Source organism: Pinus tabuliformis, chromosome Q (genome assembly GCF_031772625.1).
Source record: "Pinus tabuliformis cultivar Carrire ecotype Pingquan chromosome Q, CPIR1, whole genome shotgun sequence".
In the NCBI taxonomy this organism is placed as follows: Eukaryota; Viridiplantae; Streptophyta; class Pinopsida; order Pinales; family Pinaceae; genus Pinus; species Pinus tabuliformis.
The window spans coordinates 772,048,373-772,068,196 of NC_142296.1; the positions used below are offsets into that span (position 1 = coordinate 772,048,373).

General features: G+C 32.6%; 2 pseudogenes; both read left to right on the forward strand.

The window, feature by feature from the left end:
* Positions 1 to 8,840, forward strand: part of LOC149221767 (uncharacterized) — a 47,069-nt pseudogene extending 38,229 nt beyond the window's left edge.
* Positions 8,841 to 9,459: 619 nt separating this feature from the next.
* On the forward strand, positions 9,460 to 10,390 carry LOC149221768 (ubiquitin-conjugating enzyme E2 35-like; annotated as a pseudogene).
* The last annotated feature ends 9,434 nt before the right edge of the window (positions 10,391 to 19,824 follow it).

The window sequence follows — 19,824 nt, forward strand, 5'->3', positions numbered from 1 at the left end:
ACACTCACACACATATACACATCGTTATTGATCAGTGACTATACACACATAAACAAGACATGTGTACACACACATATTTATTTGTGTGTGACACATACGTACATAAGTAGATATATTATACATACAAAGATATATCGGTGTTATGTGTATGTGTGTACACACATGTATATATGTGTGTGCACAGACACATTAAATTTGATGTTGTTAATCTAAAAATATGTTTGATTTTATTTATTTACCTAAAGAAAATAAAATGATATATATATATATATATATATATATATATATATATAGATATGAAACAAATATTTCAATTTTATGTTATATATATTTCTGTGTGTTTGTATATATATATTTATTTATATATATACGTAAATATAGATACATGTATATCTATATAGGTATTTGTGTGTATATACACACCTCTCTATGTGAGTGTGTATATTTATACACACACATATATATATGCATATTCATAGATACATTTATACATATATAAATATACATGTGTATGTGTTACAAATACATATATACATATACATGTTTTATATTGTATATATGTGTATATGCGTGTATACACACGCATATGTATATATGTTTGTATGTATTTGTGTGGGTATATATATGTATGTGTGCATGTATTTATATATAAATATATATACATGTACACATAGATACATATATGTATATATCTATAGATACCTATATATGTTTATATGTATCTATGTTTCAAAATATGCACACTTGAAAATACAGATAGATATGTGTGTTTGACGTGCGGATATATATGCGTTTACTCACTCTCACAGAAACATATATTTGTGTGTATATAAACACACATACACATATGTGTACGTGTGTATACAAAAACAGGCATATATATACATTGATATATATGTACACAAAAATACATGTATATACATAGATATATATAGATATAGATATATTTATATATACATACACACAAATATATGTATATTGATGTGTGCATATATAAGTGTATGTGTATGTGTTTGTGTTTGCATACACACAGATACTGAGATCTTTACGTGTGTCTCTGTCTATATGTGCATATACACAAACACATATAAATACAAATATAGATATAGATATATATACATACACACACAATTATATATATATATATATATATATATATATATATTTAGACACACATATACACATATATTTTTGTGTGTGGATCCATATATATGTATACACACAGACACACATATATCTATGTGTATATGTGTATATACACACAAAAGTGTGTGTGTGTGTGTGTGTATAGACACACACATAAATACATATATATACATTTATAATTATATATGTCTATGTGTAAACACACAGAGAATATGTATATATCTTTATGTATGTGTAGATAAGTAAACACAAGTATGTATAGATTTATGTGTATACACACATATATACATTTAAAGATAGATACATATATAGGTATAAATGTATCTATACTTATGTATATATATATATATATATATATATATATATATATATATATATCTATTTGTGTATATGTATATATGTTAATATATACATAAACACAAATAAATTTGTGTGTATATATGCACATATACATATACATGTAAATATATGTATGTGTCTGTCTGTATGTATGTATTTATGTTTGTGTGTATGTAGACTGATACACTCATACACATATATACAGAGTTACTAATTAGTAACTATACATGCATAGACAAGACATGTACACGCACACATACATGTGTGTGTGACATATACATACATACACAAATGTGTTACTTGTATGTGTGTACACGCACATGCATATGTGTGTACACACATGCATATGTGTGTGTGCATGTGTAAGTGTACAAACACTTGTGTGAGTGTGTGCACATATAGATATATTTGTATATTTATGACACTAAGATATTTGACTAAAAATGTCGAAGTCAAGGTGTAAATTAATGAATTGTCTCTTATAATTTAGTTTAATTTAATTTAGTTTACTATCTACTATCATTTCTTATTTTTATCATTAAATTTGATGTTATTAACATAAAAGTACCTTTGATAAATATAGATACATGTATATGTATATGTGTGTACATACACTCACATATATATCTATAAAGTGTATGTATAGTTATACACGGATATACATATATGCATATTCATGTAGATACATTTATACATATATAAATATACATGTGTGTATGCTTTACAAATACATATATACATATACATGTATTTTTATTGTATATATATGTATATTTGTGTATACATACACACATATATGTATGTATGTATTTGTATGTATGTATGTATATACACATACATACATATATATACATATTCATAGATACATGTATATGTTTATATGTATCTATTTTTAAAACTATGCACACATGAAAACACAGATAGATATGTGTGTCTGAAATGTGTGGATATATATACATGTACTTTCTCTCTCTCACACACATATATTTGTGTGTGTATAAACACATATAGATATGTGTACTTGTGTGTATAAAAGCAAGTATACATATACATTGATATATGTACACACACAAATAAATGTTTATACATATATATATATATATATACACACAAATATAACTACATATACATACACACACACATATATATACATGTGGGTATATATATGTGTTTGTGTGTGTGTTCATGTTTTCATATACACATGGATCATGGAAAATTTTAGGGGCTAATGTTCGCCCAGTGGGCTAATTTTCCATGATTTTTCCACAAAAAAGATTCGCCAATTTCCAATTTTATAAAAGACGATTCGCCCAAATTTTAGAATATAAAATTATTTTACCTTTAAAATCGCCAACATTGTATAGAGGCTATATATAAAATCATTATAAATTTGAATAATTTTACAAATATATCAATAAATGTTTTATAGTTTGCATATTAGGGATTAGTGAGATTCGCCAATGTTTTTAAACTTCAAGAAATTTTTCCATCCTTAAAATTTTCCTTGACATGGATATAGCTTTATTTGTGTGTATGTGTATCTATATGTACATACATGCAAACACACACAAATAAAAATATAGATATAGATATATATACATACACACACATATATATAGACATATATACACATATTTCTATGTGTGAGGTTCTATATATATCTATATGTTTGTGTATGTATATATATTTATATATTTAGATATATATACACATACAAATACTTACACACACAAGTCTTTATGTGTATAATATATTTCTATGTGTGTATGCACATACACACACATATATCTATGTATATGTGCGTATAAACACACAAAAATGAGTATATAGATACGCACATAAATACATATATATATATGTGTACATATAGATACATCTATAACTATATAGGTCTATGTGTACACACATAGAATAGGTTTATGTGTGTAGATAAGTAAACACAAACATATATGTGTGTGTGTATACACACATATATACATTTAAAGATAAATACATATATAGATATAAATGTATCTATATCTATGTACATATGTTTTTTGTGTATATGTATATATGTTAATATATATGTACACACATATACATATGTGTATATACATGCACAGATATATATGTGTGTGTATGTACATATACATGTGTTTGTGTGTGTATGTACATATACTTATGTATGTGTGTGCGTGAGCGTACACTGATACACTCACACACATATATACATAGTGACTGATCAGTAACTATATACACATAAATAAGACATATGTACACGCACATATATATATGTGTGTGTGATACATATATACATACACAGATATATCATACATACATACATACACACATGCATATGTGTGTGTGTCCATGTGTGAGTGTACAAACAGAAATGTGTGTGTGTGTGTGTCTACACACAAATATGCCTATATGTATTACACTAAGATATCTGAATAAAAACGTAAAGTCAAGGTGTAAATTAATGAATTGTCTCTTATAATTTAGTCTATTATCTACTTTCCTTCATTATTTTTAAATTTGTTGTATATGTGTATATACACACATATATCTTTATTTAAATGTATATATTTGTAGTGCCCACTCTAGTTTCCTGACCCTAATACGAAATTATCTTAGACACTCTATTCTTCGAGGACCTCAGATTGAGGATCTGGACCCATGAAACTATTATTAGCGATTGAGATATTCATGGTTGTGATGTTTAAGAATGCTTTCCAATGATATTATGGTAGCATGAATGGTTATGTATCTTATCTATCAGTATTCTGATGATTGCAATATTAAATAGTTAAGTTGGTCTCTATTTGAAATTATGATGAGGGTAGTAAAGAATATGTATGCGCTCTACTAAAAACATAATGAGGATAAATTTTATGGATAGGTATATTTCTATGATGTTACGATGTTGATAGCTTAATGAATATGTATGTTTCCATTGATGATTATTGATGATAGCCATGAGGGATGTGTCCCCTATGTTACCTACTTCCTCTAGTTCAAACTTACAATGGACAATGATGTGAATGACCAGGAATTGTTAATGATGCTATTATGATAATTGACTAACATTGAGAAACCTTGTTATTGATGATTATTGAGTATGGCAGGAAACCATCAGAGGCACTCGCATATGACATGTCGATGACACCTGGTTTGATGAAAATTTATATTACTTTATCTGTGAAAGTCTAAGTCGATCTTGGAATCTGCCATATATGTTTAACTATATTCTGATGATATATTAATGGTTGCAGGCACAGATTAGTTGCTTGACCGAATGACTCACATATGGGTGATGGGGTTGTACAAGTGGATGGAATCTACATGGGAGGGGTGAGACAGAGTCCCTGATCTCACCCACTAGCACTCCCGCCGTGACTTGGGCTGGAAGGGTTGAAACACCTTCGCCTTGAAGATCACGATGCCATGAGGGCAGGTTCCAAAGTTGGTTCGCTCATGAGGACTTTACCGGGGGGCGCGCATCAAGGCAGATTCCTTGATCCCCGACACCATTAGTCTCACTATAGCAGGCAACATAAGAGATGACAGTGGTCTATGACGTTGCACTATACTTTCCCCTCGTAATCACTGGATGCTTGAAGGGCAAGTGGTGTGGCACCCTTGGAACTTCAAGGGAATTTCTTGAAGGGCACGACCAACTTGGCACCCTTGGCATCACAAATAAACTATTAGGTGTGGCACCCTTGGAACTTCTAAGGAAGTTCTTGAAGGGCACAACCAAACTGGCACCCCTGACATCACAAATAAACTATTAGGTGTGGCACCCTTGGAACTTCTAGGGAATTTCTTGAAGGGCACAACCAAACTGGCACCCTTGGCATCACAAATAAACTATTAGGTGTGGCACCCTTGGAACTTCTAGGGAAGTTCTTGAAGGGCACAACCAAAATTGGCATCCTTGGAATCATTAAAAAGAAATAATAATAAATAAATATAAGCAAGGAATGAAAACTAGGTAAATTTACATCAAGGGTAAATGATGAGTAGAAACCAATATAATTAAATCAAAAATAAAACTTGGAATAAGGAGGTTCATAGGAAGAATTAAAATAGAGTACCTTAAAAACTCTACCCTTCCAATTTTGGAAAATACTAGGAAGATTATGTGGTTTAATTAGGAAAAGGGGAAAGACAAACATAATGGTAAGGATAAAGATTAATCGTAAACTAATTTAAACCTAATTAAGAAAAGGGGCAGGTGAATTAAAATGAAAATAATAAATTAAATTTAGAGAAATGTAGAGAAGCTCCAAGTGTCAACAACCAACATAAGAATATCCATATAGGAGATAACCTGAGTTAAATTAGGGAGTAGATTGGGGATAAAATCTTGACTCATTAATTGACTTCAAGTAATGAACACAAATTAAGGAATAAAAGGAGGGAATAAAGAGACAACTAGGAGAAGAAATAGGAATCTTGTTGAGGTGAGGAAAATATTAGCTTTAAATAAAAATTTAAGTAAATAATTTTGGGAGACCCTTGATGTGAGAATGACACATGGGTGGGTGAATAATCAAGCTATTGAATTATAAAAAATAAAAATAAAAATAATTAATTATGCATGACATGACAAGTGTCACCTATGAGGACTTCTATAAAAGAAGGGGCAAGCCATGGAAGAGGGGACTTTTTGGGAACCCTATGGTTGGATGGATGAGATGTTGTGAGAGCAGTGATTACGAAGCTATAGTGAGTTTGGTGAGGTAGAGGATTTAGAGAGGGGACTCTTGAGCCAAGGTGTGCTCTCCTCTACCAGCTAGTGCTTGTCTCCATTGTACAACCCCATTGCAGCTCGGGGGTCCGCGGGGAAGAAGAGTACCCAAGGAGTAGGTTGGGAGGTTAACCGGTGAGTCTTCGCATTCAGATCAAGTGCGTCATCATTCACTCGCGGAGGTGACCAGCTACAAGGGAATACCAGCAATAGCAGAGCTAGCGGAGTCTCGCCTTCTGGTGAACGGTACATATGTATTTCATTACTATTGATCTTAGTTAAAGGTATGAAAATGTTATGGTATGTTCCTGAAATGAGTGTTAGGAATGTGTGTGCTAAATAAATTTGAATCTCAATGCGTTTCTTTTTAGTTGTATGTGCTGTAAAAAAAAAAAAAAAAGTATACAGTCTGGGTATGGTCCTCACACTTGGTATTAACCGTGAGTCTTCGCATTCAGATCAAGTGCATCATCATTCACTCGCAGAGGTGACCAGCTACAAGGGAATACCAGCAACAGCAGAGCTAGCGGATTCTCGCCTTCTGGTGAACGGTACATATGTATTTCATTACTATTGATCTTATTTAAAGGTATGAAAATGTTATGGTATGTTCCTGAAATGAGTGTTAGGAATGTGTGTGCTAAATAAATTTGAATCTCAATGCGTTTCTTTTTGGTTGTATGTGCTGTAAAAAAAAAAAAAAAAAAAAAATGTATACAGTCTGGGTATGGTCCTCAAACTTGGTATCAGAGCCATGTTGAACCCTTGAGGCCTATGGACCCATGCATGTATCGGCTTCTCTTTAAAAGACCCTTTCGAACAACCCTGTTTTGAAATTTTTAAAATTGCCCTCGCACGTTGCTTCACGGCAGCTACGATTGCTCTTTAATTTCTTCTTGTGGTTTCTTTTCAAAACACATAAAACAGCATACACAAAATATACATACAGGCATTTAGACAAAAACGCACAGCGCATAGACATGCAGAGGATGAGGTTCATTGGATTCTTATATTGAATCTTCAGAGCCTCTGCTGAATAAATCTGGCTTGACAGAGATGGAAATATCTTCTTCTCAATAGGAAGACTACCATCCAATCAGATATAACAGTGGTCGCAGGTATTTCCAGAACATAACCTTTCTAATCGTATTTGTCATTTTGGTATTGGCAACCTTTGCGTTTGGAATATTTTCAATTGTCCACCGCAACAGAAATTACGGAAATGTTTCCTCTTATGTCTATGATACAAATTACAGCACTTGTACAAAATCTTCACTTAGTGTTAACATAAGGGATCAAGGATTAGGTTTTGATGGAGCATATGAACATTTGGGCTATCACCCAATTCGTGTAATAAAATTGGAATATTACCCAAATCTTGTAGTGCCTGGGAGCAGCAAGCATCTTTTGAAGGACATGGTTTGGACACTTGTAATAACACTGATTCTGAGTATCCCCTTCTTATTTGGTCTTCTCTGGCTCCTTAGGCATTACACAAAATAGATAGTGTATTCCTGTCTCCCCTTCTTTGTTCTCATTCCTGTTTTCATCAATGTCCTCTGGTTCGTGGCTTGCACTATGAGTAAGGATTGCGGGGATGAAATAAGCCTAGCACTGAGGAATTTCATTCTTCTTTTTATTTTTGTACTATGCGGGATAATTGTCTGGATCATTATTATAAACTGGCACCGTATAGAACTCACAATCAGAATCATAGGCACAGCTTCGAAAGGCCTTGCGAGAAACATGAGACTGATGTTGGTTTTGCCTAGCTTAATAGTTGGTCTCTTTGTCTACTATATACCCATCATAGTCTTTTTGGTGTTTGCACGCCTAAATGGCAGGATCATACCTAATCCCAAAGTTGAAGAATCTGGGTATGCGTGTGGAGGAAGCACTGGTGTGGAGTGTTGCTTATGGAAAGAGGATGGATGGGTTCCGGCGTACTATGCATTAGCTATCATCACAATGTTATGGTCTCTGACAATGATGATAGAAGCAGGTGTACATTATTAGTGGTACTATTTCACAGTGGTACTTTTGCAAGGCTGACTCATCTCCACCTCGAAGTATTAGGAATTCTATCAGGTACACATCACTTGGGTTTCTTCCTTGGCTGGTTGTATTTATGCCTAATACTACTTGTGCTTTGGTGAGTCCTACATAATCAATTTTCAATCAGTTTACATCAATCGTTTAAGGATAATCCGTGCTTGGATCTGTGAATGACATTAGAAAAAAAAAACAATTATCAAATCTTGTCATATATGATTTCTGCAACACCAAATGTATCCATCAAACTCTGAGAGTCAATAGCTTGTTTGAAATTCAATACAATAGGTGGCGTCAAAAGACACCAATAAATTCAATTCACAGAAAAATACCAAATTTAAGTGCTGGTAAACTTGGTAACAACCTTTGTACCCTTTGAAACAGCGTGCTTCGCGAGCTCCCCTGGAAGAGCAAGCCTTACGACGGTCTGAATCTCCCGAGAGGTAATAGCAGGCTTCTTGTTGTAGCGGACGAGCTTCGATACCTCGCTCGACAATTTCTCAAAATATCATTAATGAAGGAGTTCATGGTTCCCATGGCCTTGCTGGAAATTCCGATATCAGGATGAACCTGCTTCAAGACCCTAAAAATATAGATCTTGTAGGTCTCAACGTTCTTCTTATGCCTCTTCTTTCCCTTCTTGTCTCCGCTTTCCTTAGGCAGCTTTTTCTCGCATTGAATCATAGAGATGCTTTATTGATCAGTTATCTACATTCAAGACGGATCCAATTTCCCTTCTCCAAAGGAATTGTGATCTTGTAACCTTTGATTGTAGTTTTTATCGAAACATGGGTGATCTGAGATCTTCTGATGTACTAGATCACTAAGATCTCAAAGATCCGAAATATTGTGATCATCCACTTAAATTACAGAGGTATCCACATACTGCACCATGGACAGACTTCCAAAAATTCATCACTGTGGTATCCGAGATCCTTTCCTGTGACAGTCGTTCGAAACTTCATGAGAACCCGAGATCTGCACTTCATCTAGATATATGGAATTCCTGGACCATTTTACCATTATTTTATGCATTTAATTATTATCGTTGGGTTTCACTCTTGCTGTGACAGAATGAGGGTTTCTTCATAAATAGAGCCTGAGGTTTGGTCCATCAAGCTTCAAATGAACGATAAGGTTCAGATCAATTCTCTTTTGAAGGGCTTTCTTTCTTCTACCCTGCAGCTATGTCGAACAGTAATTTGCCTCGCAGAATCATAAAGGAAACTCAATGCTTGCTTACTGAACCAGCACTTGGTATAAGTGCTTCTCCATCTGAGGACAATTTACGGTATTTTAATGTGATGATTCTTGGTCCATCTCAGTCTCCATATGAAGGGGGTGTTTTCAAGTTGGAGTTATTTCTGCCTGAGTATCTAATGGCAGCACCAAAGATTCGTTTTTGACAAAGATTTACCACCCAAATATTGATAAGCTTGGACGCATATGCCTTGATATTCTCAAGGACAAGTGGAGTCCAGCATTGCAAATTCGAACAGTTTTATTGAGTATACAAGCACTGTTAAGTGCACCAAATCCAGATGACCCTCTTTCTGAAAATGTTGCAAAACACTGGAAGACAAATGAAATTGAGGCTATGGAAACAGGTGATAGTGCGCACTTTTGGTTACAAATTACACATTTTCGATGAATAATTCGTCTATGATATCAAGTTCTCATTACTCTCAAATTTCTGCATACTTGAATAGGATTATGCTTGTTCATAAATTGGCTTTTAATACTCTGGAAAGTTTTCTCACTAATGTGTATAATAATTGATAGATTAATTAATAATATTTCTAAATCACGTTGAGTAATCCTTTTCTTCTACAGCAAAAGAATGGACAAGGCTGTATGTAAGTGGGGCCTGACATTCTACATCAATTCATTCAATAGTACTGTTCTAATGTGTAAGTTACAAGTGATTCAAATTTTCTGTCTAACCTAGCAAGCTCAATCTATAGACATGTAAGGGTTTTGAATTCCGTGCTGTTTTGTATGCTTGTTTACTTCATAAAAAAATCATAGCGAACCAAAGTGTTGACATTACAGAAGCTCAAATATTTATAACATGATATGAGGGAAGGGAATACAAGAGCAGAATATCTGTTATCGCTATAGTGTGGTATTTAAAATACAAAATCTGGAATAAGTTTACCAATGGGTACTGTTCCAAATTTGAAGAAGAGGTAGTACTTTGGATGATTGGATTTTGTTTCTCATGTTAGTTAAAATGTTTGTTTCCAGTGGTATTTCCCTCTTGTCCTTTTCCTGTTTTCCTTGGAATGCTTGTTTTCTGTCGATGTTGTGTCCCATGAAAATATGTCACGAGTTTTTACACTGCTGGACCTATTTTTTCTTCCTTCTTTCAAAAAACTGAATTGGCCAAACTAAAACCTTTCAACTTTCAAGTTATTCTATTCTTATGGGGAAAGGGACACGTTGATGAGAGTTTATTAGCTTATTTCTCAGTGGGCTTATTTTATATGTTAAATACTTGTCAACGTTATACAGTAACCATTTTAATCATTGCTCACTTCAAGGCATTTGTGCGAATTAACAGGCCTTGAATGAGTGGGCCATCTTGCAGATGACCCACTTACATGAAGCCACAGAGAAGTACTTATTCCAGTTTATTCCAGTGTGAGAGTGCTTTCTAGTCCAGATCAAGCTTCCGATATTACATCTTTCTCTTTGATCTCAGATGCGAGGAGAGCTTTTGTGCATTGGGGCATTCACAACTATCGATGATGACATCAATAGTTGTTCTTCCATCTCTACATCTTATTTCTACCTCTAGTGCTGAGTGGTTCTTTTCTCTTTGCTATGGTTTATTCTCTTGCTTTACACCTTCCTACTTTCTACTTCATTTTCATTTGCATTTGTTTATTTTTGGCACTTAGGAGTTGCCTTGGTACTGCTACATTATGATTGTGAATTGTTTGTACTTTTTAGTCCCATTGATCTCTTTTGGTCACTTTATCTCATCTTCTCTCTTTTACTGAAAATCATAGGTAGTTTTTGTGCAAGCTTTTTGACTTTTACTTTTCTCACATTATAAGGGGAGAAGATATAGCACTTGTCTTGTTTTTTTAAAAGACTATTCTCATTGCACTATTTTGGTTTCTCGTGAACACTAATAGAATTTCAATTATCTCATCTTCTCTCTTTTACTGAAAATCACAGCTCGTTTTTGTGCAAGGTTTTTGACACTTATTTTTCTCACATTATATGGGGAGGAGATACAACACTTGTCTTGCTTTTTGGAAGACTGTATGTAGAGATTAAAACTTCATTTTGCTTTTAGGAAGACTGTATGTAGAGATCAAGACTTGTCATTTCATTTCAGATATTCTGCTGCAAGAGGAAGCTAGATGGCCTCATTATTGTCTGTGTGTTTTCTTTAGCTTTTATCCCTTTGCAGGAATTGTGAGAACCAGAGTTTGTAAGGCATGTTTATATTTGATGTATATTGATTATTTTATCTAAGTATTGCTTCTGTTCTTATTTCAGTGTTGATGTCTGTGGTCTGTGTTGACAAAATCTCCAAGTATTCTCTTTAGCCTTTCCCTCCAATATGATACAATAAACTGTAAAGTTTCTTTTGATTGAAGGTATTACTCTTGTAGTTTCTTTAGCTTTGGTATGTGAGAACTATCTCCTCTTTCCACAATTTTATTAAATGCTAGATATTGATAAATAGAGAACCTATTGACAGATAGCCTGGATTAATCAATCAGAACATGTTTTAGCTGCCATTTAAAAATAATCTTCTCGATAAATATTGAGTAATGTTTGGAGAAGATTTTGGATGGAACATCATTGGGAGTCTTAGAGGGGATGTTATACTCCCAAACAGGAATACTGGTGCCTCATTAAATAGTGTTTAGAGGTAATTTCATTAATGGCTTTTAGCTTTGTATTTAAATTTTACAGAGTCATTAATATGTGGTGATACCTGAGTTATATCTAGGCTGAATGTCGGATGCAATGGCCCTGTAAATCAGGTGGAATGTTGCAGATTGAATTTTAAACTTGCTGGACAGATTTTAAATCTTCTATGAGCAGTTGTTGCCCTATAATATTCATCTTCTAGTACATATTTTCTTTTGTGTGATGGGTGCTGTTTTTGAAGTAATAATAAATATATATCAGTTTTCCTGATGATAATGAGCCTTGGAACTAGCTTTTGGAAAATTACAAAGACTCCCATGCAAAAAAAAAAAATTTCCACTTAGAGGTGAACAAAAAACGATGATCAATATTTTTGATCTGCTTTCAGTGACTAATCAAACACAAGAAGTGATGTTACATGGAAAGGCTACGCAAAAGTTATGTTTATGAAATATTTTGTTGGTATGTACTGAGTAGTATGTTTAACTTTATTGAATGAGGATAAATAAAGTGATACATGGTTATGGTTCAAGGTTCCAAATGTGGAATAAATACACCATGAACAAAAGGAAATACTGCAGATTTGGTTGTTCAAGGGATCTTCGTTTAACAATAGAAGCTCCTGATGACACAGCCCTGCATTTATGCCAGGTAAACTTACTGATTTGACTGAATTCTCTGACCACCCATTCTATCTGAAGTTCTGTTAAGTAGGTTACGTTCCTAATATATTCAATTTCTGATTAGAAATATCTTATATATATTGGGTAAGGAATGCAGCTTTATTCTAGTCTGCTCTCTTCTTCTGGCATGTTGTCTCAAAATTTAAACTTCTATTGAGATGCAAATTGGTCTAGATATCTCTTTTATCTTTGAGGATTCAATTATGGATGAATTCGGATTTTTTTTTAATGATTGGTACAAGCCTTGTATTACATATCATTAGATTAAGTAGGATTAAATGAAGATAGGCCCCAGATAGCCTCACTCGCTTACCCTAGCGAAAGGAAGTAGGGTAGCTGGGTTTGAAGGGATGAAGGTTTGGACTACTCATTCATTGCAAGTGATGATTACGTTCTATGTAGTTAGCATCTTTTTATCTCTAGATAGTGTGTACTCTTAGGTATCCACTAGAAAGGAGTGGTATGCACTTATTTTAAAGTGCAAATGGTAGTTGTACAACATTGAACTTTTAGAACATGGATCATGAAGGTAAATCAAGTCTCTAAGAAGGGTAGTAGGCATTGTTATGTCCCCCTAGCAAGCAGTGGCATATGTTATTTTCAAAGTACTAATTGTAGTTCCTAACAAAATTGAAGATTTAGAACATGGTAAACAAAGGTGGATTACGTCATAGGTGAAAATATCAAACAATAATTAACACAATTATTATTGACCATTACAAATATTGAAGTCCAAGCTTAAGGTGGGTAGTTCCTCCTATGGAAAAGGCATAGGCATCCCCTATGAATTTGAGTTAATACAAAATTATTGCTATCTCAATTGCATGATTGAAGGAATAAAACTAGAGAGATTTCTCCTAAATTAGTCAATTTGTCATTTGAAGGAAGGTGGGTGTTATTAATTGTTGCTTTAAATAGTTGTGATTTTGATTATGATGATTTTGTTGGAAAAGTTTATGAATGACGCTTCCTGTAACTATTAATTTTAATAATATCTATAATGCATGTTTTGTACATTTATACAAAAAGTGGGTTGCAATGTTCCCCAGATATAGTCCTTCAGTTATAACGGAATTCGTGTTATAGATACCTTGGGAAAATTTTAACCTGCCCACCAGAAGGTTGGCAAGAGTTTCAGGAAGGGTTCCTAAGATTATGTGTCGCCATCCCTCCTGTATGTTCTAAGGACTTCGGGACGAAGTCCATTGTTAAGAGGGGGTGTATGTAGTGCCCACTCTAGTTTCCTGACCCTAATACGACATTATCTTAGACACTCTATTCTTCGAGGACCTCAGATTGAGGATCTGGACCCATGACACTATTATTAGCGATTGAGATATTCATGGTTGTGATGTTTAAGAATGCTTTCCAATGATATTATGGTAGCATGAATGGTTATGTATCTTATCTATAAGTATTCTGATGATTGCAATATTAAATAGTTAAGTTGGTCTCTATTTGAAATTATGATCAAGTTAGTAAAGAATATGTATGTGCTCTACTAAAAACATAATGAGGATAAATTTTATGGATAGGTATATTTCTACGATGTTACGATGTTGATAGCTTAATGAATGTGTATGTTTCCATTGATGATTATTGATGATAGCCATGAGGGATGTGTCCCCTATGTTACCTACTTCCTCTAGTTCAAACTTACAATGGATAATGATGTGAATGACCAGGAATTGTTAATGATGCTATTATGATAATTGACTAACATTGAGAAACCTTGTTATTGATGATTATTGAGTATGGCAGGAAACCATCAGAGGCACTCGCGTATGACATGTCAATGACACCTGGTTTGATGAAAATTTATATTACTTTATCTATGAAAGTCTATGTCGATCTTGGAATCTGCCATATATGTTTAACTATATTCTGATGATATATTAATGGTTGCAGGCACAGATTAGTTGCTTGACCAAATGACTCACATATGGGTGATGGGGTTGTACAAGTGGATGGAATCTACATGGGAGGGGTGAGACAGAGTCCCTGATCTCACCCACTAGCACTCCTGTCGTGACTTGGGCTGGAAGGGTTGAAACACCTTCGCCTTGAAGATCACGATGCCATGAGGGCAGGTTCCAAAGTTGGTTCGCTCATGAGGACTTTACCGGGGGCACGCATCAAGGCGGATTCCTTGATCCCCGACACCATTAGTCTCACTATAGCAGGCAACATAAGAGATGACAGTGGTCTATGACGTTGCACTATACTTTCCCCTCGTAATCACTGGATGCTTGAAGGGCAAGTGGTGTGGCACCCTTGGAACTTCAAGGGAATTTCTTGAAGGGCACGACCAACTTGGCACCCTTGGCATCACAAATAAACTATTAGGTGTGGCACCCTTGGAACTTCTAGGGAAGTTCTTGAAGGGCACAACCAAACTGGCACCCCTGACATCACAAATAAACTATTAGGTGTGGCACCCTTGGAACTTCTAGGGAAGTTCTTGAAGGGCACAACCAAATTGGCACCCTTGGCATCACAAATAAACTATTAGGTGTGGCACCCTTGAACTTCTAGGGAAGTTCTTGAAGGGCACAACCAAACTTGGCATCCTTGGAATCATTAAAAAGAAATAATAATAAATAAATATAAGCAAGGAATGAAAACTAGGTAAATTTACATCAAGGGTAAATGATGATTAGAAACCAATATAATTAAATCAAAAATAAAACTTGGAATAAGGAGGATCACAGGAAGAACTAAAATAGAGTACCTTAAAAACTCTACCCTTCCCATTTTGGAAAATACTAGGAAGATTACGTGGTTTAATTAGGAAAAGGGGAAAGACAAACATAATGGTAAGGATAAAGATTAATCATAAACTAATTTAAACCTAATTAAGAAAAGGGGCAGGTGAATTAAAATGAAAATAATAAATTAAATTTAGAGAAATGTAGAGAAGCTCCAAGTGTCAACAACCAACATAAGAATATCCATCTAGGAGATAACCTGAGTTAAATTAGGGAGTAGATTGGGGATAAAATCTTGACTCATTAATTGACTTCAAGTAATGAACACAAATTAAGGAATAAAAGGAGGGAATAAAGAGACAACTAGGAGAAGAAATAGGAATCTTGTTGAGGTGAGGAAAATATTAGCTTTAAATAAAAATTTAAGTAAATAATTTTGGGAGACCCTTGATGTGAGAATGACACATGGGTGGATGAATAATAAAGCTATTGAATTATAAAAAATAAAAATAAAAATAATTAATTATGCATGACTTGACAAGTGTCACCTATGAGGACTTCTATAAAAGAAGGGGCAAGCCATGGAAGAGGGGACTTTTTGGGAACCCTATGGTTGGATAGATGAGATGTTGTGAGAGCAGTGATTACGAAGCTATAGTGATTTTGGTGAGATAGAGGATTTAGAGAGGGGACTCTTGAGCCAAGGTGTGCTCTCCTCTACCAACTAGTGCTTGTCTCCATTGTACAACCCCATTGCAGCTCGGGGGTCCGCGGGGAAGAAGAGTACCCAAGGAGTAGGTTGGGAGGTTAACCGGTGAGTCTTCGCATTCAGATCAAGTGCGTCATCATTCACTCGCGGAGGTGACCAGCTACAAGGGAATACCAGCAACAGCAGAGCTAGCGGAGTCTCGCCTTCTGGTGAACGGTACATATGTATTTCATTACTATTGATCTTAGTTAAAGGTATGAAAATGTTATGGTATGTTCCTGAAATGAGTGTTAGGAATGTGTGTGCTAAATAAATTTGAATCTCAATGCGTTTCTTTTTGGTTGTATGTGCTGTAAAAAAAAAAAAAAATGTATACAGTCTGGGTATGGTCCTCACAATATTTATACACACATACATATATGCATATTCATATATATACATTTATACATATATATAAATATACATGTGTATATGTGTTACAAATACATATATACATATACATTTATTTATATTGTGTATATGTATACATATTTGTATACACAAATACACACACAAACACACACACACACACACACAGATATATATGTATGTATCTATGTTTAAGAATATGCACATGTGAAAACACACATAGATATGCGTTGATATATATACATGTACTCACTCTCACACACATATATTTGTGTGTATAAACACATATACACATATGTTTACATATGTGTGTTTATGTATACAAAAATAGGTGTATATATATGCATTGATATGTATGAACACACAAATACATATATATATCGATGTGGGTAGATATATGTGTGTATGTGCATGCGTTTGTGTTTTCATATACACTCCAACAAAGAGATTTGTGTGTATGTATTTATATGTGCACACACAGACACACAAATACAAATATAGATAAATATATATATACATACACAGATATATATATTTATTTATTTTTTTTTTTGTGGATCTATGTATGTATATGTATGTGTATGTTTATATATCTATATATTTACATACACATGCATTTATGTATATAATATATGTCTGTATGTATGCACATACACACACATATATATGTATATGTGTGTATACACACATAAAGATGTGTGTTTGTGCATGTGTATATGTATATGTATTTATATTTATTATATAAATATAGACACAAATATATATGTGTGTGTGTATGTGTCCACACACACAAAATATGTATATATGTTTGTGTGTGTGTGCAAATATATAAACACAAGTATATATATCTTTGTGTGTGTGTATGCACATATATATACAAACATTTAAATATAGATACATATATAGATATAAATGTATCTATATCTATATATGTATTTTTTTATGTATATGTATATATATTAATATATGTGTATACACATATACATATGTGTGTATACAAGCATATATATGTGTGTGTATGTGTGCACGCACATACATTCACATAGTTATATATTTTAAATAAATATTTTCACTTTATATTATATATACACACACATACATGTACATAAATATAAATGCACGTATAGTATAAATGTATTTGTGTGTGTAACACATACAGACATGTTTTTGTGAGTGTTTGTGTATATATATACACACACAAATACATGTGTGTGGGCTCTCACACATACACACAAACACAATATAAAAAACATACACTCACATATACATATAGATACATACACTCGTGCGTGTTTGTGAGAAAGAAAGAGAATGTAAGATAGGAATAAAATTGTGGAAGTCAAGATGTAAATTAATAAATTGTCTTCTACTTCAATTTAATTTAAACTATTATTATTTATTATAAGTAACATTAATTTTATTAATATAAAAATATCTCTTCGTTTTATTTGTTTACCTAAATAAAATAAATCAATATATATAATCCATTTTATTTAAAAATATTTTCAAATAAATAATAGAATATCAAGAAAGTCGAGAGTCATTCAAATAAAATAAATCAATATATATAATCCATTTTATTTAAAAATATTTTCAAATAAATAATAGAATATCAAGAAAGTCGAGAGTCATTCAAAGTTTGCCACTTCCCACTGAGACATTAATACTAAAGGGTTTATCAATTTTGGCCATATAAACATAGAAATTATATCCAAACTAATAAATAATATGTATTTTACAAAATCATATAACTTAGAAATTTATAAAAATATTTTGTATATTTTAGTAATGTAGTATTTTAAAATATCTTTAAAAAATAATTATTTTGATTATCAAAATATAATAAAAATAACATGTGTATGTATTTTTGTATGTATATATGTATAATATAATTTGTGTGTACCCACATACACACATATAAACACACAAGTATATGTGTGTATGCACACAAGTATATGTGTGTATGCACACATATATCGATGAGTGTGTTTATTTATATACACAAGTACACACACATATGTGTGTTTACATGTCTGTGTGCACAAACACACACACATACATATATGTGTGTGTACAACATACACATACACTTGTGTATGCACACACACATATATTTGTGTGTACAAACACAAATATACATATATATGTGTGTACACACATATAAGGTAAAATAGCAATTTATATTAATTTATTTTATTTAGATGAATATAAAATCGAGGTTTTTATATTAATAGCATCAAATTTACTTATAGTACATAAGGAATATAAATGTATGATACACGAAATTAATTTAATTTAAATTGGAGTAAGAGACAATTACACCTTGACTTTGACAATTTTGTTCATATATCTTAGTGTCATATAATCACACTTTATAAGACACATACACACACATATATACAAGTGTGTGTGTATGTATCTACATGTGTATGTGGATGTATCTACATGTGTATATATTTATCTATGTATGTGTATGTATATGTATGTATTTATATATACATATGTGTGTGTTTGTATATGTATTTTTGTGTGTGTGTACTCACACAAACATATACATATACATATGTATGTGTGTGTACTCATAGATACACACGCATATAGAGACACATACAGTTATATATGCATGTACATATAGACACACGCACATACACGTGTGTGTGTGTGTGTGTGTGTTTATATACACATGTGCAAGTGTGTGTGTTTGTGTAACACTTAAGAATAAAATTGTAAAAGTCAAGTTGTAAATTAATGAATTGGTATCCTGCTACAATTTAATTTAGTGTAAGTAAAATTGATGTTAGTAATATAAAAATATCTTCTAATTTTATCTATTTACCTTAATAAAATAAAATAATATTTATTTTGATTTTATGTTAAAAATATTTTTAAATAAATAAAACAAAATCAAAAAAGTTTAGAGTCATTCAAAGTTTGAGACTAACCATTGAGCCATTAATACTAAAGGTATGGTTCATCAATTTTGGCCATACAAACATTTAAATTAAATCCAAACCAATGAATAATATGTTTTTTACAAAATCATATAGTTTCAAAAAATATGTATATGTATATATATATATATATATATATATATATATATATATATATATATATATATATTATCACATGATAATAGAGAAAAAAAAAATT